This window comes from Triticum aestivum, chromosome 2B, assembly GCF_018294505.1.
Source record: "Triticum aestivum cultivar Chinese Spring chromosome 2B, IWGSC CS RefSeq v2.1, whole genome shotgun sequence".
Lineage (NCBI taxonomy): Eukaryota > Viridiplantae > Streptophyta > Magnoliopsida > Poales > Poaceae > Triticum > Triticum aestivum.
In genome coordinates, this window is record NC_057798.1 from 588,383,800 (window position 1) to 588,406,223 (window position 22,424).

Genomic DNA, 22,424 nt, shown 5'->3' on the forward strand with positions numbered 1-22,424 from the left:
ACCTGGCCCACCTGCCGGCCCAGCCCAGCCACCGCTCCAGCGAGCTGCTTGGCTTGGCCAGGCAGGCCGCCAGGTGCTCGACGGCGGCACCAGCGCGCGCCACGCAGCTGCCCGCCGCCTTGCCTCCTCCCCTCGCCATTCTGCCGCCCTGGGTCAGTCACCCACTCCTCCCCCGAGCTCACAGACACGCCTTCTCCTCCGCAGCTCCTCTTCCTCGCTCTCCCGCACCATGGCCGACGCCACCGCAGCCGCACCGTCGCCGTAGTCGCGCTCTCCGTCATCCCTGCGCCGCGCCACCGTGTCCAGAAGCTCCGCCACCCTCCTCTCCTTCGAGCAAGCCGAGCCCCGAGCGCTCGCTTGCCCCGAAGCCTCTGCACCGGCCTCCCCCAACTCCGTCACCGCTGAAGATCCCTTTTGCCGTCACCGCCGCACCAGCTTGTCCCCGACCGCGTTGTCTGCACCGTCGTGACCGCCATGAGCCCAGCTACCTCCTCCCCATTCTCGTTCTCGCTCTCGAGCACCGCAGCGACCCCATGGAGCTTCACCGCATGCGCCACCGCCGAGCTCGTCGCCGACGCATCTCCGACCAACCACCGGCCACACCACCGTGTCCAACACACCCACTACATCCCCAGGAGCCCAACGCACCACCCCACGTGCCTCGCTGTGTCCCGTAGCCTTGGGTTCATCTTCACTCGACTCCGGTGACCGCCAAGGTCGTCGCCGGCGATGTTCCCGACCACCCCGAGCTCAACCACCACCACCAAGCGCTGCGGCTTGCTCTCAACTACGCGTAGATGCCCTTCCCCGCTCATTTGGTCACCGGAACACGCTAATGCACTCTCACCGCCTCGTCTGGCCTCGCCGGCGGCTAAACACCGGTGGGCTTGACCCATGACTTTGACTGGGTGGGAACACTAAGATTATGTATTGACTATCGAGCACTTAACATGGTCATAGTCAAAAACAAATACCCGATGCCAAGAATAAATGATTTATTTGATCAACTTGCTCAGGCCAAGGTATTCTCAAAAATTGACTTAAGTTCTGGATACCATCAATTGAAGGTACGAACGGAAGATATCCCCAAAACAGCCTTCACCTCCAGATATGGACTGTACGAGTTCACAGTGATGCCATTTGGATTAACTAACGCCCCAGCATATTTTGTTCACCTCATGAACAAAGTATTTATGAAGTTTATGGACAAGTTCGTCGTGGTATTCATCGACGATATACTGGTATATTCCAAGACACCAGAAGAGCACGTAGAACATCTCAGGATTGTGCTAGGAGAGCTAAGAAAACACCAATTGTATGCCAAGTTCAGCAAGTGTGAATTTTGGCTAAGACAAGTAGGTTTTCTAGGCCACATGCTGACTCAAGACGGTATCGTAGTAGACCCAGAGAAATTCAAGGCCGTACTTGACTGGAAATCACCAGCCAGCGTAATGGACATACGGAGTTTCTTGGGAATGGCAGGATATTACCGCAGATTTATTGAAGGATTTTCCACCATAGCCAAGCCTATGACACAGTTGCTCAAGAAAGATAAGAAGTTTGAGTGGACAGAAGCCTGCGAGAAAAGTTTCCAAGAGCTAAAGCGGAAATTAACAACAGCACCGGTATTAATTGTATCCGACATACACAAGAATTTTGAAGTATATTGTGACGCGTCCAGAAAGGGTCTCGGACGCGTGTTGATGCAAGAAGGCAAGGTTGTCGCCTACGCTTCAAGGCAACTTCGCAAGCATGAGGAAAATTATCCCACTCATGACTTAGAAATGGCAGCAGTTATTCATGCACTCAAGGAATGGAGGCATTTCTTACTTGGGAATCGATGTGAAATATATACGGACCACAAAAGTCTCAAATATATTTTCACGCAGCCAGAACTAAATTTACGGCAACGACGCTGGTTGGAATTGGTAAAGGATTATGATGTTGGGATCCATTACCATCTAGGGAAAGCAAATGTAGTGGCCGATGCCCTGAGTCGGAACCCCAGCTCCGACGGAAACTATTTGCACACCTTGAGGCCCGAATTCCATCAAGAATTTGCCAAGCTCAACTTGATAATGGTAGCAGAAGGCACCATATCAAACTTGGAAATACAACCCAACCTTGTGGAGAAAATTAAAGAAGCTCAGCCCGGTCACCCTAGCATTGAAGGAATTAAAAGAAAGTTGAGTATGGGCAAGGCCTCGGAATTCGTAATAGACAATGAAGGAATATTATGGTACGGAGAAAGGCTATGCGTGCCAAACATAGAAGACCTTAAACAGCAAATTTTAGCTGAAGCACACACCACTCCGTATTCGATCCACCCTGGAGGAACCAAAATGTATAAGGATATTCAGGAAAGATTTTGGTGGCACGGTATGAAGAGGGACATAGCCGCCTTCATTGCATGTTGCGACTCATGTCAACGCATAAAAGCTGAACATCAGAGACCTGCCGGACTACTGCAACCAAACAAAATACCTGAGTGGAAATGGGATGAAATAGGGATGGATTTTATTGTCGGACTACCTCGGTCACGACACGGGAATGATGCCATATGGGTCATCACTGATAGGTTGACCAAGGTGGCACACTTTATTCCAGTGAAGACAACCTACACCACTCAGAGGCTTGCCAGGATTTATCTTTCCCGCATAGTTTGTCTGCACGGTGTCCCGAAGACTATAATATCCGACAGAGGCACTCAGTTCGTCTCAAGATTTTGGGAGCATTTACAACAGGCTCTGGGAACCCAACTAGCCTTCAGTACCGCATACCATCCACAGACTGATGGACAAACAGAATGCGTAAACCAGATTTTAGAAGACATGCTGAGAGCATGTGTCCTCACATATGGAACCAGTTGGGAAGAAAGCCTGCCATACGCCGAGTTCGCGTATAACAATAGCTACCAGGCCAGCCTACAAATGGCACCATTTGAGGCCTTATACGGACGAAGGTGTCGTACCCCGTTAAATTGGTCAGAGACCGGAGACAGCCGCATCTTCAGACCAGACATGCTCAGAGAAGCCGAGGAAAAGGTCAAGCTAATCAGAGACCGACTTAAGACCGCTCAAAGTCGACAGAAGAGTTATTATGATCAGAAACATCGTAGGGTCAGCTTCGAACCAGGTGAGTTCGTATACCTGAGAGTATCCCCTATGAGAGGATTGCAACGATTCAAGATAAAAGGGAAGTTAGCACCAAGATTCATTGGACCATTTTGCATAGTGGCACGAAGAGGCACTGTAGCCTACCAGCTAGACTTACCCGAAGACTTGTCCGACATTCACGACGTGTTCCACGTCTCTCAATTAAGGAAGTATGTAAGCAACCTAGAGAAACAAGTATCCCATGAGAACATTGACGTGCAGCCAGACCTCACTTATCGAGAACGTCCCGTAAGAATATTAGAGGAATCTGAAAGGAGGACCCGACAGAAGACCATCAAGTTTTTCAAAGTCCAGTGGAGCAATCACACCGACAGTGAAGCAACTTGGGAAAGCGAGGATTTTCTTCGGACAGAACATCCACACTTATTTAAGGATCAGCTGAAATCTCGGGGACGAGATTTTTCTTAAGGGGGTAGGTGTTGTGACACTCTAAAATTTTTTATTTGGTTTTTATCAAAAATTTGGTGGTTTTTGAGGAGAGGCCTTTTTAAAAATTTTCTTTTTCAGAAAAAACCTTCCACTTAAAAACTTCCTTTGCCTTGGCAAGGATTTTATTTTTTTAAAACTTTGGTGTTTGATCTTTTGGAACTTCTTCTCTGTTGGTTCTCTCTCAAATTTATTTTTGAGTTTAAATTGTTTTCTTTTAAAATGAAGCTCTATGAAAATTTGGGGATTTTCATATCTTGGAACCACCCTTGACTTTGCATTGTTCCCATGTGGTAAAACCCTCCAAAACCTCCCCTACACCTTGTGATCAACCTAAGTTCTCTGTCCCAACTAATCCAAACAAGTTTTGGATTTTATTCTAATTATTTTCCCTCTCAAATCAATTCTGAAAATTATCTTGAGCCCAAATGATTTTCAAAGCAAGTACCATATTGCATTTGAGTTTTGACTCAAACCAACTCTCCTGGATAGTCCCTTGTACCCACAACCCAGAACCATCTTGATCCACTCCTTCTCTTTTCAAAATTTTCAAAATTCAGTCTCTGCAAGTTTGGACCAGATTTTCCAAATTTGATGAAATTCATATCTACACTACTCCAAAAATTCCACCAAAATTCAGGCAACCTATGTGAGCAATGAGAAGCCACTCCACCAAGTTTCAGCTCAAGGAAAAATCCCTAGATGCCATTTTCATTCTGTCGAACACCTTGCGGGCACTGTTACTGTTCAAAAATTCAGAAAAGTTCAGATTCAGTGTCGTGTGCGTTCGTCAGTTCCTCTCACGCGCTCACAGTGCCTTTGGCACGTTTCTCTCCGCCTCTTCCTACTGTCTGGAGCACCACACGCTCACTTGGCCTCTTCCTGGCGTCGGTGGCACGATGGCCCGCCCTCGCCGGAGTCTTCCGCGGCGTCGGGACCTCCCGTGGCGGCTGACAGGGGGCAAGAACGGCGGCTCAACAACGTTCCGCGCCGCCCAGCGCTCCCTGGCTCTCCGCGTGGCCTCATGCACGCCAGCGCACGCCCGTGCACCGCCACCGCGACCGGCAAGCACAGGACGCGCTCCCTGCCGCCGACGGGCCCGCACCGCCCCGTTCTGTCGAACTCCCTCCTAAGCACCGATCTCCAGCTCGATTAGCACCAAAGCGGACCCAGTAGACTCCCACGACGGTGCTCGACTCCCTAATCACCCCCGACCGAGCACTGCGCCGCCGTAATCGCTCGCCGGAGACCCCATTCACGGCAACCGCCTCGGGCCGCCTATAAAAAGGGCCCCCGAGCTCAACCTCGTGCACGCCTCATCCCCACTCCGCACCAGCGCCACGCCAGGCCACTCGGAGGACCTCAAGGAGGTCTCCTCCCCCAGCTCCGGCCGCCCCGATCCGCCTCGGCCTTCACCTCGATTCACTCCGGTGAGGCCGTCTACGGCGCCCAAACCCCGTTCGTTACCCTCTCTAGCTACCAGGAGCATAACCCCCTCTTCAATTTAACCCTTGCAGCCCTCTTCGACGAGCCCCTCGACCACCCGAGCCGCCGTCCGCCGGAGCAAAGCTCGCCGTCGACGTGGTGCTCGCCGACCGCCTCCACCACCATCAACCGACAGGGAAGGGTGCCCTGAGGACGAAGGTACCCTCCGATCTCTCTGCCTCGCCGTGGATCGCCGTCGGCGACCACCGCGGCTCTCGGGCACCGGCGAACTCTGCCGCCCCGTTTGAACATTTGAACCTGACGAGTGGGACCCCACCGTCAGCCTCTCTGCCCTTTCTATCGAACCGTTTTCTGGAAGCGCCTTCGGGCAAATACGTCTTTCCTCTGGGCTGGCGTAGTCGCTACCGAAGCGCTTTCTGTTTTTATAAACTAGCCCCTAGAAAACTTTTGTTTCATTACAGATGAGTCCCTGGACAAAAACCTTTATAACTTTTAAACAGAAAAGTATTTTTGATTGATTCTTCTTCTGTTCTCTTTAAAATTTTGTCTAGTTTTTTATCAGATTTATTTAAAAATTATTTGAAGTACTTTCTGTGCACTCGTTGGTATTTATGATAGCGCATATATTTTCTTTATACCGTAGATACCGAAGGAGGTGACGGAGCCGTGAACTTCACCGAGCTAGGCTCCGACTACTCCGAACCAGGCAAGCATGTTTGAACTTTTGATATGACGAGTGTCTTGGCATGTTTTTCATTTAGTTAGTTTCATGGCATGTTGATAAGCATATCGATGAATGTCATTTTATGCGATAATGAGGTAAGTGAGTTCGATGATCCATAAGTGGATGGATGTGAGTATGAATGGCCATGTGTTGGCATGAGGATGGGTGAGATGGAAGAGTTGTAGCATGCCAGTCTCATGCTGGACTATGTGACTTCAGTGTCAAACCGTATCGGTCCAGTTCCTCTCATTTTTTTCCCTGTACTACCACATGTTTTCCGCAAGGAATATGGTTTAGTAAGTTGCAAACCGCTTTTCTGGTACACACCAAAAGGAGAGGCCGTGATGATGGTTCCATGGCCCTGGATTAAAGCCAGTCATCCGGTCAGGGGGCATGGGTGTTTCCGGTTGGGACCGAGAGGGGGGCACCCCTTAGAGCGCGCGTATATAAATTTGATCCCATGCTATTCGAGATTGTGATCTCCCCGTCTCAAAAGTTTTTCTTGGACGATGTCTAGGGTGATTCCTAGCATCGAGAGGTAGGATGGGTGTGTACTGGTTAGCTGTGTTTTCTTCCGAAATACCATAAACGGAACTAGTCCTTCGTGACTACGGAAATCCGTTGGCTGTGGGAATAACTTTGTACAAACTCTGCAGAGTCATATATTCCTCCAAATCATCTATTCCATGTCCAAATTCGTATTATCTTGTCTAACAATGACAGTTTTGATGACAGAGACCCCGGTGATTCGCATGAGTGCTAATTCCGGTTAAATGAATATTCCTGTGGATGGACTAACCCATTTATCCTCATGAATTAAATGTTTATTATGAGTATTATTTACTTATGAATCAAAGCCCTTTCTGTGATGTCGCCCCGACGTCCGATTGTGGCATTTCTTTTAATGCCCTTTCTGTGATGTCGCCCCGACGTCCGACTGTGGCATTTCTTTTAAAGCCCTTTCTGTGATGTCGCCCCGACGTCCGACTGTGGCATTTCTTTTAAAGCCCTTTCTGTGATGTCGCCCCGACGTCCGACTGTGGCATTTCTTTTAAAGCCCTTTCTGTGACGTCGCCCCGACGTCCGACTGACGTATTTCTTTTAAGCCCTTTATGTGGTGTCGCTAAGACGCCCGACTGTGGCATCTTTTTCCTTATATTTATTTCTTCACCTTTTGAGGCGTCGCTTCAGACACCCGATCGGTAATTATTTATGATCTGTTGGGATTTCAGGCGGACTACCGCCGTTTCCCTTTTACTGACCTTGTTATGATAATTTTGAATGTACATTGGTGAATTTATTCATGACGCATCCATGCATGCATTTGTTATATCTTACGTCTGAACTGTCTTGCGAGTACTTTCAAAGTACTCACTGGCTTGTTGATTTGGCCAGATGCTGACGAAGGCGATTTCATGGATTAAGAGTTCGATAGCGAGTCCGACACTTAGAGGAGTCCCAGTCAGTCTCGTGCGACCCTGGATTTGGTCACTGTTTTATATCCGCTTCCGCTACCAAATAAATTCATCGAGCCTCACCTCGACGCTCGATGAGATGATAGACTTAGAGTCTTGTATTTCTCTCCCCATTGCGTTTTTCCACCACCGCCCTATCCTCGAGTCAGTAGTATTTCTCCACACCACTGTGTCATGTCCGCCATTATGTATAATTATTGGCGTGCTTGTAATAATTTGGTTGAGCAACCGTAGTTCAACCCTGTAATATATTTTATGCTACTGGCTTATTGTATCAAGAAATTGTCTACCAGTGAGGAGAATTTATCTCATACTGGACTCAAAAGATTGGTTTCTCAATAAATATTTTTATTGGAAAACCGGTCATGACACTCGCCCGACTCTATCACCGCCGAAGATCCCTTTTGCCGTCACCGCCACACCAGCTCGTCCCCGACCGTGTCATCTGCACCATCGTGACCGCCGTGAGCCCATCTACCTCCTCCCCCTTCTTGTTCTCGCTCTCGAGCACTGAAGCGACCCCATGAAGCTTCACCGCACGCGCCACCGCCGAGCTCGTCGCCGACGTGTCTCCGGCAAACCACCGGCCACACCAGCATGTCCAACACACTCACTGCATCCCCAGGAGCCCAACGCACCACCCCACGTGCCTCACCGTGTCCCGTAGCCTCGGGTTCATCTTCACCCGACTCCCGCGACCGCCAAGGTCATCGCCGGCGATGTTCCCGACCACCCCGAGCTCAACCACCACCACCAAGCGCTGCGGCTTGCTCTCAGCTACGTGTAGATGCCCTCCGCCGCTCATTTGGTCGCCGGAACACGCTAATGCACTCTCACCGCCGCGTCTGGCCTCGCCGGCGGCTAAACGCCAGTGGGCTTGAACCTTGACTTTGACTCGGTGGAGCCCAGGTTGACTCCCCTGAGTCTATGACAAGTGCCCCCCCCTCTGCTAATTAACCTAGATTAGTATTAAATAAATTTAGTTAGTTTAAATAACCGCTGACATGCGGGACCCACTGGTCAGGTTAACCTGGACGTCCCCTTTGACCACTGACGTCACCCTGACGCACTGCTGACGCAATAACTTATTTCTGGATTTATTTTTGTATAGGAAATTCCAGAAATTGTTGCAAACTTCAAAAATTCATAGTAATTAATATGTAACTCCAAATGCAAAGATTTATATATGAATTTTGATCAAAAAATTCAATCTATCCATTGGTAATGCTTTCATGCATGTCAGAACAAGTTAACCTTCCTGTTTAAGCAAAACAAGTTAGTGCACTAATATGGCTACGTTAAATGAACTAACATTTGAATCTTTGATTCAAATGAGTTTATTCCTTTCTGTTTAGCTTGCATTAGGCCAAGACGCATTCATATTGCCATGTCATAGCATGCATCATATTGTTGCATATTGCCATGTGTAGATTATGTTCGGTGTGTCTTTCGTGGCAGGTTCTGCCTCCGAGGATAACGCCGAATATCCGTCTAAAGCGCAGCACCCTACTACCACTACATCAGGCAAGCAACCCATTGACCATTCCGATACAAACCCATGTTCTCGCTTCTGCTCTTGTTTATTGCATTAAGACAACGCGATACAAACTGCCGTGTGTTGCGGTAGTTGAACCCACTTCCTTTGCATGACCTGTCATTGCCACAGTAACTAGATGAAACCCACTAGCATGTGTAGGAGTTGTTTGAGCCATATTTGTGTTACCTACCATGCTATGCTTGCTATGCTTAGAGTTGTGTCAGGTCTGGCTCATCGGGATGATGAACTAGAGTGAAAGGTTGTGCCGGTAAAGAGAGTGAGGTGATGAATATGTTTTGGTAAAGGAATCGATGAGAAGCCATGTAGGAGTACATGGTGGGTTGTTTCATTGAGGCTGTCCTAAAGAACCAATGGACCCTCTTGACTTATTAACCAATCTTGTCCTCTGTCCGGGAGTTGCAAAGTAGTTTTTGGTGTTTGTAGTATGCTGGGGGCCGCACGCAGCGCTGACCTTAGCGGTGGGCTGTATTGTGGTAGGCACGTGGCCCGGTGTACCGATTCGCCCGTTTGGTGTCTCGGGAACCCTGCACACATCGTTCGGGGCTGTTAGTGGAAACCCCGGCCGGACTCCCTGCGGATGGAACCCGAATAGGCGATAAACCTGGACTAGGGACTCGTGTGTTTAGTCAGGTCGTGGCCGACACCCTACCTGGACTTCCGCTTGAAGGTTGCCGAGTACACGTCATGTAGGAGCGATAAGTGGTGAGAGCGTGTGTGAAGAAGTACACCCCTGCAGGGTATAAAACTATTCGAATAGCCGCATCCGTGGTAAAGGACTACTTGGTCACCTATACAGTTCATAGACAAGTAAATGGATACTACTAAAAGCCTCAAGATAAGTGTGAGTACCGCGGATGGCCCTCTTGTAGGTTGACGGGAGAGGATCCACGGTGGAGTATTGTGTGGTGATTAGTGGACTCGTGTGCGACAAATGCTTTCCAAGTTGTGTCTCGTAGGATAGCTTAGCCAAGAGTCAAAGCTGGCTTGCTGCAATAACTCCACTACCTTCTTGAGAATGTGGATGTATAATAGGATTCTGTTGTAAGACTTGCTGAGTACCTTCGTACTCATGTTGCTTAAATTAATGTTTTCAGATGATAACACCGCTCCCTCCAATGGGTTCTACGTAGACCTTGATGTTGACGAGTGACTAGCCACCGAGGTGGTGGTCCAAGACTTGTGAAGGGCCGATGTAGATAGAAAGGCTTCGTTAAGCCTTCTTTCTTTTTAGTGTCTGTATTCAGACTAGTTTGCTTCCGCATGTGCTTGTATGTTTGTATGACTTCAGTGTCAGGTCATGTGACCCCTATCTGTATGAACATGTTATGTATGGCTCCTTAGAGCCTTTTAAATAAAGTACTTTGAGTTGTACAGTTTTGTTGTGATGCCATGTTGTATGTACTCATATCGGGCATATTGTGTGTGTGATTGAAATGCTTGGTATGAGTGGGATCCGACAATCTAGTTGTTTATCCTTGGCAGCCTCTCATATGGGGAAATGTAGTTTAGTGCTTCCTGAGCGATAGTAGTCCGCTACAACCTGGTTCACCGGAGTCCTGCTAGCCCAGCACTACTGCTATGGACACTTCACTGGCCGGCATGTGTTTCATTTCGTTCCTGTGTCTGTCCCTTTGGGGAAATGTCACGCGGTGACATCCGGAGTCCTGCCTAGCCTGCTACAGCCCGGGTTACCGGAGTCCTGTTAGCCCAGTGGTACAGCCCGGATTCACATGCTGTTGACCGACATGCTCGAAGTTGATTCATGTATGCCTCTCCCCATGGGTTAGCGCCGCTTTGGGTTCACGACTAGCCAAGTCGGCCCGGGTTCTCTGTCATATGGATGCTAGCGACACTATCATATACGTGAGCCAAAAGGCGCAAACGGTCCCGGGTCATGGTAAGGCGACACCCGTGGATTACCGTGCGTGAGGCTGCAAAGTGATATGAGGTGTTACCGGTTGGGTCGATGTGACATGGAATCGGGGTCCTGACATACTACCCCAAATATTTGGCGGATAAGTGAAAGCACAAGGGCTCCCTGGGTGATTTTGGTAATTAATGTCAACATATCTCTTGTTGGACTAACACTTTTACCTAGTATGTTTCAGACAAGTTCACCAACGGAGTGGCATGGACTAGAGGATGTGGAACCCCTTCAAGATGCTAAGGACAAAGGATTGGCTCAAGCTTCAAGATCAAGACTCTACATTTTCTATTTTAGTGATCCAAGATCACATTGAGTCTATAGGAAAAGCCAATACTATCAAGAGGGGATGAGGTGTTTCTTAATGGCTTGCTTGCTCAAAGTGCTTCGTGATATGCTCCAAAGCCTTCAACTACTTTCCCACATCCACATATGTCCTAAACCCAAAAGTCTAACTTTGCCCCACCGATTCTTTCTATCCGGCGCCACCGAGTTCAGATGTCTTAGCCACTGCCACAAACCCTAGGCAAATCGGTTTCACCGATAGGGATCTCGGTCTCACCGAGATGGGATTGTAATCTCTCTGTGTATGTCCATTACCAAATTCGGTCTCACCGAGTTTAAGTAATCGGTACTACCGAGATTACAATGCAAACTCTCTGGTTAACTTATTACCAAAATCGGTCCCACCGAGTTTGTGTAATCGGTCTCGCCGAGTTTGCCTGACCAACTCTCTCGTTAGCTTATTACCAAAATCGGTCTCACTGAGTTTGTGTAATCGGTCTCACCGAGATTACGTTATGCCCTAACCCTAACCATATCGGTCCTACCGAGTTGCATGTCGGTCCCATCGAAAATCCTAACAGCCACTAGATTTGCTAAATCGGTCCAACCGAGTTTACCAATTCGGTCCCACCGAGTTTGGCAAGTTGTGTGTAACGGTTAGATTTTGTGTGGAGGCTATATATACCCCTCCACCCACTTTTCAGTCGTGGAGAGAGCCATCAGAATGAACCTACACTTCTAGCATCCATTTTCTGAGAGAGAACCACCTACTCATGTGTTGAGGCCAAGATATTCCATTCCTACCATATGAATCTTGATCTCTAGCCTTCCCCAAGTTGCTTTCCACTCAAATCTTCTTTCCACCAAATCCAAATCCTGTGAGAGAGAGTTGAGTGTTGGGGAGACTATCATTTGAAGCACAAGAGCAAGGAGTTCATCATCAACACACCATTTGTTACTTCTTGGAGAGTGGTGTCTCCTAGATTGGCTAGGTGTCACTTGGGAGCCTCCAACAAGATTGTGGAGTTGAACCAAAGAGTTTCTAAGGGCAAGGAGATCGCCTACTTCGTGAAGATCTACCGCTAGTGAGGCAAGTCCTCCATGGGCGACGGCCATGGTGGGATAGACAAGGTTGCTTCTTCATGGACCCTTCATGGGTGGAGCCCTCCGTGGACTCGCACAACCGTTACCCTTCATGGGTTAAAGTCTCCATCAACGTGGATGTACGATAGCACCACCTATCGTAACCACGACAAAAACATCTGTGTCTCCAATTGCGTTTGAATCCTCCAAACCCTTCCCTTTACATTCTTGCAAGTTGCATGCTTTACTTTCCGCTGCTCATATACTCTTTGCATGCTTGCTTGATATGTATTGTTAAACTTGTGCCTAAACTCCACTTAAACTTAAAGAAGTTAAAAACTGCAACTTTTGGTACTTAGTGTCTAATCACCCCGCCCCCTCTAGACACCTCTTCTCGATCCCTTTCAATAGGAAGGATGGCAAAGTAAACAAAGTATATTTCATATACATGTTATTGATGTGTATCTTACTAGTGCTCGTAGTAACTCCTGGCTATTTGATACATGTTCGGTTGCTATGATTAGTGATACGTCTCCAACGTATCTATAATTTTTGATTGTTCCATGCTATTATATTATCTCTTTTGGATGTTTATGGGATTTATTAAACACTTTTATATTATGTTTGGGACTAACCTATTGACCCAGAGCCCAGTGCCAGTTCTGTTTTTTCCCTTGTTTCAGTGTTTCAAAGAAAAGGAATATCAAACGGAGTCAAAACAGAATGAAACCTTCTGGAGAAGTTATTTTTGGAAGGAAAGCTACCTGATGGACTTGGAGTGCATGTCAGGAAAGAAACAAGGGAGGCACGAGGTAGGGGGCGCGCCCACCCCCCTAGGGCGCGCCCTCCACCCTCGTGCGCCCCTCGTGGCTCCCCTGACGTACGTCTTTCACCTATATATATCCTGAAGGAAATATGCCCTAAAGGCAATAATAAAGTTATTATTTATTTCCTCATATCATGATAAATGTTTATTATTCATGCTAGAATTGTATTAACCGGAAACATGATACATGTGTGAATACATAGACAAAACTATAGTCACTAGTATGCCTCTACTTGACTAGCTCATTAATCAAAGATGGTTATGTTTCCTAACCATAGACATGTGTTGTCATTTGATTAGTGGGATCACATCATTAGAAGAATGATGTGATTGACATGACCCATCCCGTTAGCCTAGCACTTTATCGTTTAGTATTCTGCTATTGCTTTCTTCATGACTTATACATGTTCCTGTAACTATGAGAATTATGCAACTCCCGTTTACCGGAGGTACACTTTGGGTACTACCAAATGTCACAACGTAATTGGGTGATTATAAAGGAGTACTACAGGTGTCTCCGAAGGTACATGTTGAGTTGGCGTATTTCAAGATTAGGTTTTGTCACTCCGATTGTCGGAGAGGTATGTCTGGGCCCTCTCAGTAATGCACATACTATAAGCCTTGCAAGAAATGTAGCTAATGAGTTAGTTACGGAATGATGTATTACGTAATGAGTAAAGATACTTGCCGGTAACGAGATTGAACTAGGTATTGGATACCGACGATCAAATCTCGGACAAGTAACATACCGATGACAAAGGGAACAATGTATGTTGTTATGCGGTTTGACCGATAAATATCTTCGTAGAATATGTAGGAACCAATATGGGCATCTAGGTCCCACTATTGGTTATTGACCGAGAATGGTTCTAGGTCATGTCTACATAGTTCTCGAACCCGTAGGGTCCGCACGCTTAACATTTCGATGACAGTTTTATTATGAGTTTATAAGTTTTGATGTACCGAAGTTTGTTCGGAGTCCCGGATGTGATCAAGGACATGACGAGGAGTCTCGAAATGGTCGAGACATAAAGATTGATATATTGGACGACTATATTCGGACACCGGAAGTGTTCTGGGAGTTTTCGGAGAAAACCGGAGTACCGGAGGGTTACCGGAACCCCCCCGGGAAGTAATGGGCCTTGATGGGCCCTATTGGAGAAAGAGAGGGCCCGGCCAGGGCAAGTGGCGCGCCCCCTCCCCTTGAGTCCGAATAGGACAAGGAAGGGGGGGCGACGCCCCCCTTGCCTTTCCCCTCTCCCACTCCTTCCTTCCCCCTCCTTCTTGGATTAGGAAAGGGAGGGGGAAACCTACTTGGAGTATGTTTCCCCCTCCTAGGGCGCGCCTCCCCTTTGGCCGGCCCCCTCCTCCTCTCCCCCTTTATATACGGGGGCAGGGGGGCACCCCATAGACACACAAGTTGATCTACGGATCGTTCCTTAGCCGTCTGCGGTGCCCCCTTCCACCATATTCCACCTCGGTCATATCGTCGCAGATTTTAGGCGAAGCCCTGTGCCGGTAGGACATCATCATCGTCACCACGCCGTCGTGCTGACGGAACTCATCTCCAGAGCTCGGCTGGATCGGAGGCCGGAGATCGTCATCGAGCTGAACATGTGCTGAACTCGGAGGCTCCGTACGTTTGGTGCTTGGATCGGTCGGATCGTGAAGACGTACGACTACATCAACCGCGTTGTGCTAACGCTTCCGCTTACGGTCTACGAGGGTACGTGGACGAACACTCTCCCCTCTCGTTGCTATATCATCACCATGATCTTGTGTGTGCGTAGGAATTTTTTTAAAATTACTACGTTCCCCAATAGTGGCATTAGAGCCTAGGTTTTATGCGTTGATGTTATATGCACGAGTAGAACACAAGTGAGTTGTGGGCGATACAAGTCATACTGCTTACCAGCATGTCATACTTTGGTTCGGCGGTATTGTGAGATGAAGTGGCCCGGACCGATATTACGCGTACGCTTACGTGAGACTGGTTTCGCCGTTACGAGCACTCGTGCTTAAAGGTGGCTGGCGGGTGTCTGTCTCTCTCACTTTAGCTGAATCGAGTGTGGCTACGCCCGGTCCTTGCGAAGGTTAAAACAGCACCAACTTGACGAACTATCATTGTGGTTTTTGATGCGTAGGTAAGAACGGTTCTTGCTAAGCCCGTAGCAGCCACGTAAAAATTTGCAACAACAAAGTAGAGGACGTCTAACTTGTTTTTGCAGGGCATGTTGTGATGTGATATGGTCAAGACATGATGCTATATTTTATTGTATGAGATGATCATGTTTTGTAACCGAAGTTATCGGCAACTAGCAGGAGCCATATGGTTGTTGCTTTATTGTATGAAATGCAAACGCCCTGTAATTGCTTTACTTTATCACTAAGCGGCAGCGATAGTCGTAGAAGCAATAGATGGCGTAAACGACAACGATACTACGATGGAGATCAAGGTGTCGCGCCGGTGACGATGATGATCATGACGGTGCTTCGAAGATGGAGATCACAAGCACAAGATGATGATGGCCATGTGATGTTTATCCTTTATGCATCTTATCTTGCTTTGATTGACGGTAGCATTTTAAGATGATCTCTCACTAATTATCAAGAAGTGTTCTCCCTGAGTATGCACCGTTGCGAAAGTTCTTCGTGCTGAGACACCACGTGATGATCGGGTGTGATAGGCTCTACTTTCAAATACAACGGGTGCAAAACAGTTGCACACGCGGAATACTCACGTTATACTTGACGAGCCTAGCATATACAGATATGGCCTAGGAACACGGAGACCGAAAGGTCGAGCGTGAATCATATAGTAGATATGATCAACATAGCGATGTTCACCATTGAAACTACTCCATCTCACGTGATGATCGGACATGGTTTATTTGATTTGGATCACGTGATCACTTAGATGACTAGAGAGATGTCTGTCTAAGTGGGAGTTCTTAAGCAATATGATTAATTGAACTTAAATTTATCATGAACTTAGTACCTGATAGTATTTTGCTTGTCTATGTTTGTTTGTAGATAGATGGCTCGTGCTGTTGTTCCGTTGAATTTTAATGCGTTCCTTGAGAAAGCAAATTTGAAAGATGATGGTAGCAATTACACGGACTGGGTCCGTAACCTGAGGATTATCCTCATTGCTGCACAGAAAAGTTACGTCCTAGAAGCACCGCTGGGTGCCAGGCCTGCTGCTGATGCAAATGACGACGTTAAGAACGTCTGGCAGAGCAAAGCTGATGACTACTTGATAGTTCAGTGTGCCACGCTTTACGGCTTAGAACCGGGTCTTCAATGATGTTTTGAACATCATGGAGCATATGAGATGTTCTAGGAGTTGAAGTTAATATTTCAAGCAAATGCCCGGATTGAGAGATATGAAGTCTCCAATAAGTTCTATAGCTGCAAGATGGAGGAGAATAGTTCTGTCAGTGAACACATACTCAAAATGTGTGGATATAATAATCACTTGATTCAACTGGGAGTTAATCTTCCTGATGATAGTGTCATTGACAGAATTCTCCAATCACTGCCACCATGCTACAAGAGCTTCATGATGAACTATAATATGCAAGGGATGAACAAGACTATTCCCGAGCTCTTTGCAATGCTGAAAGCTACGGAGGTAGAAATCAAGAAGGAGCATCAAGTGTTGATGGTTAACAAAACCACCAGTTTCAAGAAGAAGGGCAAAGGGAAGAAGAAGGGAAACTTCAAGCAAGTTGCTGCTCAAGAGAAGAAACCCAAGTCTGGATCTAAGCCTGAAACTGAGTGCTTCTACTGCAAGCAAACTGGACACTGGAAGCGGAACTGCCCCAAGTATTTGGCGGATAAGAAGGATGGCAAAGTGAACAAAGGGACTACGGATTAAGCGAAGATTATCTAAGGACGAGGTGACGATGCGCATGGGAAATGGTTCAAAAGTCGATGTGATCGCGGTCGGCACGCTACCTCTACATCTACCATCGGGATTAGTATTAGACCTAAATAATTGTTATTTGGTGCCAACGTTGAGCATGAACATTATATCTGGATCTTGTTTAATGCGAGACAGTTATTCATTTAAATCAGAGAATAATGGTTGTTCTATTTATATGAGTAATATCTTTTATGGTCATGCACCCTTGAAGAATGGTTTGTTTTTATTGAATCTCGATAGTAGTGATACACATATTCATAGTGTTGAAACCAAAAGATGCAGAAGTGCAACTTATTTGTGGCACTTCCGTTTAGGTCATATCGGTGTAAAGCGCATGAAGAAACTCCATACTGATGGGTTTTTGGAATCACTTGATTATGAATCACTTGGTACTTGCGAACCGTGCCTTATGGGCAAGATGACTAAAACGTCGTTCTCCGGTACTATGGAGAGAGCAACAGATTTGTTGGAAATCATACATACAGATGTATGTGGTCCGATGAATGTTGAGGCCCATGGCGGATATCGTTATTTTCTCACCTTCACAGATGATTTGAGCAGATATGGGTATATCTACTTAATGAAACACAAGTCTGAAACATTTGAAAAGTTCAAAGAATTTCAGAGTGAAGTGGAAAATCATCGTAACAAGAAAATAAAGTTTCTACGATCTGATCATGGAGGAGAATATTTGAGTTACGAGTTTGGTCTCCACTTGAAACAATGCGGGATAGTCTCGCAACTCACACCACCTGGAACACCACAACAAAATGGTGTGTCCGAACGTCGTAATCGTACTTTACTTTATATGGTGCGATCTATGATGTCTATTACCGATTTACCGCTATCGTTTTGGGGTTATGCTTCAGAGACGGCCGCATTCACGTTAAATAGGGCACCATCAAAATCCGTTGAAACGACGCCTTATGAACTGTGGTTTGGCAAGAAACCAAAGTTGTCATTTCTTAAACTTTGGGGCTGCGATGCTTATGTGAAGAAACTTCAACCAGATAAGCTCGAACCCAAATCGGAGAAATGTGTCTTCATAGGATACCCAAAGGAGACTATTGGGTACACCTTCTATCACAGATCTGAGGGCAAAATTTTCGTTGCTAAATTCGGATCCTTTCTAGAGAAGGAGTTTCTCTCGAAAGAAGTGAGTGGGGGGAAAGTAGAACTTGATGAGATAACTGTATCTACTCCCTTATTGGAAAGTAGTTCATCACAAGAACCGGTTCCTGTGACAACTACACCAATCAGTGAGGAAGCTAATGATATTGATCATGAAACTTCAGATCAAGTTTCTACTGAACCTCGTAGGTCTACCAGAGTAAGATCCGCACCAGAGTGGTACGGTAATCCTATTCTGGAAGTCATGTTACTTGACCATGATGAACCTACGAACTATGAGGAAGCGATGATGAGCCCAGATTCCGCAAAATGGCTAGAGGCCATGAAATCTGAGATGGGATCCATGTATGAAAACAAAGTATGGACTTTGGTTGACTTGCCCGATGATCGGCAAGCCATTGAGAATAAATGGATCTTTAAGAAGAAGACTGACGCTGATGGTAATGTAACTGTCTATAAAGCTCGACTTGTTGCGAAAGGTTTTCGACAAGTTCAAGGGGTTGACTACGATGAGACTTTCTCACCTTAGCGATGCTTAAGTCTGTCCGAATCATGTTAGCTATTGCTGCATTTCATGATTATGAAATTTGGCAAATGGATGTCAAAACTACATTCTTGAATGGATTTCTAGAAGAAGAGTTGTATATGATGCAGCCAGAAGGTTTTGTTGATCCAAAAGGTGCTAACAAAGTATGCAAGCTCCAGCGATCCATTTATGGACTGGTGCAAGCATCTCGGAGTTGGAATAAACGTTTTGATAGTGTGATCAAAGCATATGGTTTTATACAGACTTTTGGAGAAGCCTGTATTTACAAGAAAGTGAGTGGGAGCTCTGTAGCATTTCTAGTTTTAAATGTAGATGACATATTATTAATTGGAAATGATATAGAATTTCTGGATAGCATAAAGGGATACTTGAATAAAAGTTTTTAATGAAAGACCTTGGTGAAGCTGCTTACATATTGGGCATCAAGATCTATAGAGATAGATCAAGACGCTTGATACGGCTTTCACAAAGCACATACCTTGACAAAATTTTGAAAATTTCAAAATGGATCAGGCAAAGAAAGGATTCTTGCCTATGCTACAAGGTGTGAAGTTGAGTCAAACTCAATGCCCGACCACAGCAGAAGATAGAGAGAAAATGAAAGATGTTCCCTATGCTTCAGCCATAGGCTCTATCATGTATGCAATGTTGTGTACCAGACCTGACGTATGCTTAGTAATAAGCTTGGTAGGAAGGTACCAAAGTAATCCAGGAGTGGATCACTGGACAGTGGTCTAGAACATCCTGAAATACCTGAAAAGGACTAAGGATATGTTTCTCGTATATGGAGGTGACAAAGAGGTAGTCGTAAATGGTTACGTCGATGCAAGCTTTGACACTGATCCGGACGATTCTAAATCGCAAACCGGATACGTGTTTATATTAAACGGTGGAGCTGTAAGTTGGTGCAATTCTAAACAAAGCATCGTGGCGGGATCTACATGTGAAGCGGAGTACATAGCTGCTTCTGAAGCAGCAAATGAAGGAGTCTGGATGAAGGAGTTCATTTCCGATCTAGGTGTCATACCTAGTGCATCGGGACCAATGAAAATCTTCTGTGACAATACTGGAGCAATTGCCTTGGCAAATGAATCCAGATTTCACAAGAGGACCAAGCACATCAAGAGACGCTTCAATTCCATTCGGGACCAAGTCCAAGTGGGAGACATAGAGATTTGCAAAATACATACGGATCTGAATGTTGCAGACCCGTTGACTAAGCCTCTCTCACGAGCAAAACATGATCAGCACCAAGACTCCATGGGTGTTAGAATCATTACTATGTAATCTAGATTATTGACTCTAGTGCAAGTGGGAGACTAAAGGAAATATGCCCTAGAGGCAATAATAAAGTTATTACTTATTTCCTCATATCATGATAAATGTTTATTATTCATGCTAGAATTGTATTAACCGGAAACATGATACATGTGTGAATACATAGACAAAACTATAGTCACTAGTATGCCTCTACTTGACTAGCTCATTAATCAAAGATGGTTATGTTTCGTAACCATAGACATGTGTTGACATGACCCATCCTGTTAGCCTAGCACTTGATCGTTTAGTATTCTGCTATTGCTTTCTTCATGACTTATACATGTTCCTGTAACTATGATAATTATGCAACTCCCGTTTACCGGAGGAGCACTTTGGGTACTACCAAACGTCACAACGTAACTGGGTGATTATAAAGGAGTACTATAGGTGTCTCCGAAGGTACATGTTGAGTTGGCGTATTTCGAGATTAGGTTTTGTCACTCCGATTGTCGGAGAGGTATCTCTGGGCCCTCTCGGTAATACACATCACTATAAGCCTTGCAAGCAATGTAGCTAATGAGTTAGTTACGGAATGATGTATTACGTAACGAGTAAAGAGACTTGCCGGTAACAAGATTGAACTAGGTATTGGATACCGACGATCAAATCTCGGACAAGTAACATACCGATGACAAAGGGAACAACGTATGTTGTTATGCGGTTTGACCGATAAAGATCTTCATAGAATATGTAGGAACCAATATGGGCATCCAGGTCCCGCTATTGGTTATTGACCGAGAATGGTTCTAGGTCATGTCTACATAGTTCTCGAACCCGTAGGGTCTGCACGCTTAACGTTTCGATGACAATTTTATTATGAGTTTATAAGTTTTGATGTACCGAAGTTTGTTCGGAGTCCCGGATGTGATCAAGGACATAATGAGGAGTCATGAAATGGTCAAGACATAAAGATTGATATATTGGACGACTATATTCGGACACCGGAAGTGTTCCGGGAGTTTTCGGAGAAAACCGGAGTACCGGAGGGTTACGGAACCCCCCCGGGAAGTAATGGGCCTTGATGGGCCCTATTGGAGAAAGAGAGGGGCCGGCCAGGGCAAGTGGCGCGCCCCCTCCCCTTGAGTCCGAATAGGACAAGGAAGGGGGGCGGCGCCCCCCTTGCCTTTCCCCTCTCCCACTCCTTCCTTCCCCCTCCTTCTTGGATTAGGAAAGGAAGGTGGGAAACCTACTTGGAGTAGGTTTCCCCCTCCTAGGGCGCGCCTCCCCTTAGGCCGGCCCCCTCCTCCTCTCCCCCTTTATATACGGGGGCGGGGGGCACCCCATAGACACACAAGTTGATCTACGGGTCATTCCTTAGCCGTGTGCGGTGCCCCCTTCCACCATATTCCACCTCGGTCATAACGTCGCAGAGTTTAGGCGAAGCCCTACGCCAGTAGAACATCATCATCGTCACCACGCCGTCGTGCTGATGAAACTCATCTCCGGAGCTCAGCTGGATCGGAGGCCGGAGATCGTCATCGAGCTGAACGTGTGCTGAACTCGGAGGCTCCGTACGTTCGGTGCTTGGATCGGTCAGATCGTGAAGACGTACGACTACATCAACCGTGTTGTGCTAACGCTCCCGCTTACAGTCTACGAGGGTACATGGACGAACACTCTCCCCTCTCATTGCTATATCATGACCATGATCTTGCGTGTGCGTAGGAAATTTTTTGAAATTACTACGTTCCCCAACATATCCATATACCCTAAAACGATCAGGGAGGAGGATAGATCGGGAGTTCCACCGCCACAAGCCTCTGTAGCGACCAAAAACTAATCGGGACCCTGTTCCGGCACCCTGCCAGAGGGGGGAACCCTCACCGGTGGCCATCTTCATCATCCCGGTGCCCTCCATGACGAGGAGGGAGTAGTTCACCCTCGGGGCTGAGGGTATGTAGCAGTAGCTATGTGCTTGATCTCTCTCTCTCATGTTCTTTAGGTGATACGATCTTGATGTACCGCGAGGTTTGCTATTGTAGTTGGATCTTATGATGTTTCTCCCCCTCTACTCTCTTGTAATGGATTGAGTTTCCCCTTTGAAGTTATCTTATCGGATTGAGTCTTTAAAGATTTGAGAACACTTGATGTATGTCTTGCCGTGTGTATCTGTGGTGACAATGGGATATCACGTGATTCACTTGATGTATGTTTTGGTGATCAACTTTCGGGTTCCGCCCATGAACCTATGCATAGGGGTTGGCACACGTTTTCGTCATGATTCTCCGGTAGAAACTTTGGGGCACTCTTTGAGGTTCGATGTGTTGGTTGAATAGGTGAATCTGAGATTGTGTGATGCATATTGTATAATCATACCCACGGATACTTGAGATGATATTGGAGTATCTAGGTGACAATAGGGTTTTGGTTTATTTGTGTATGAAGGTGTTATTCTAGTACGAACTCTAGGGTTGTTTGTGACACTTATAGGAATAGCCCAATGGATTGATTGGAAAGAATAACTTTGAGGTGGTTTCGTACCCTACCATAATCTCTTCGTTTGTTCTCCGCTATTAGTGACTTTGGAGTGACTCTTTGTTGCATGTTGAGGGATAGTTATATGTTCCAATTATGT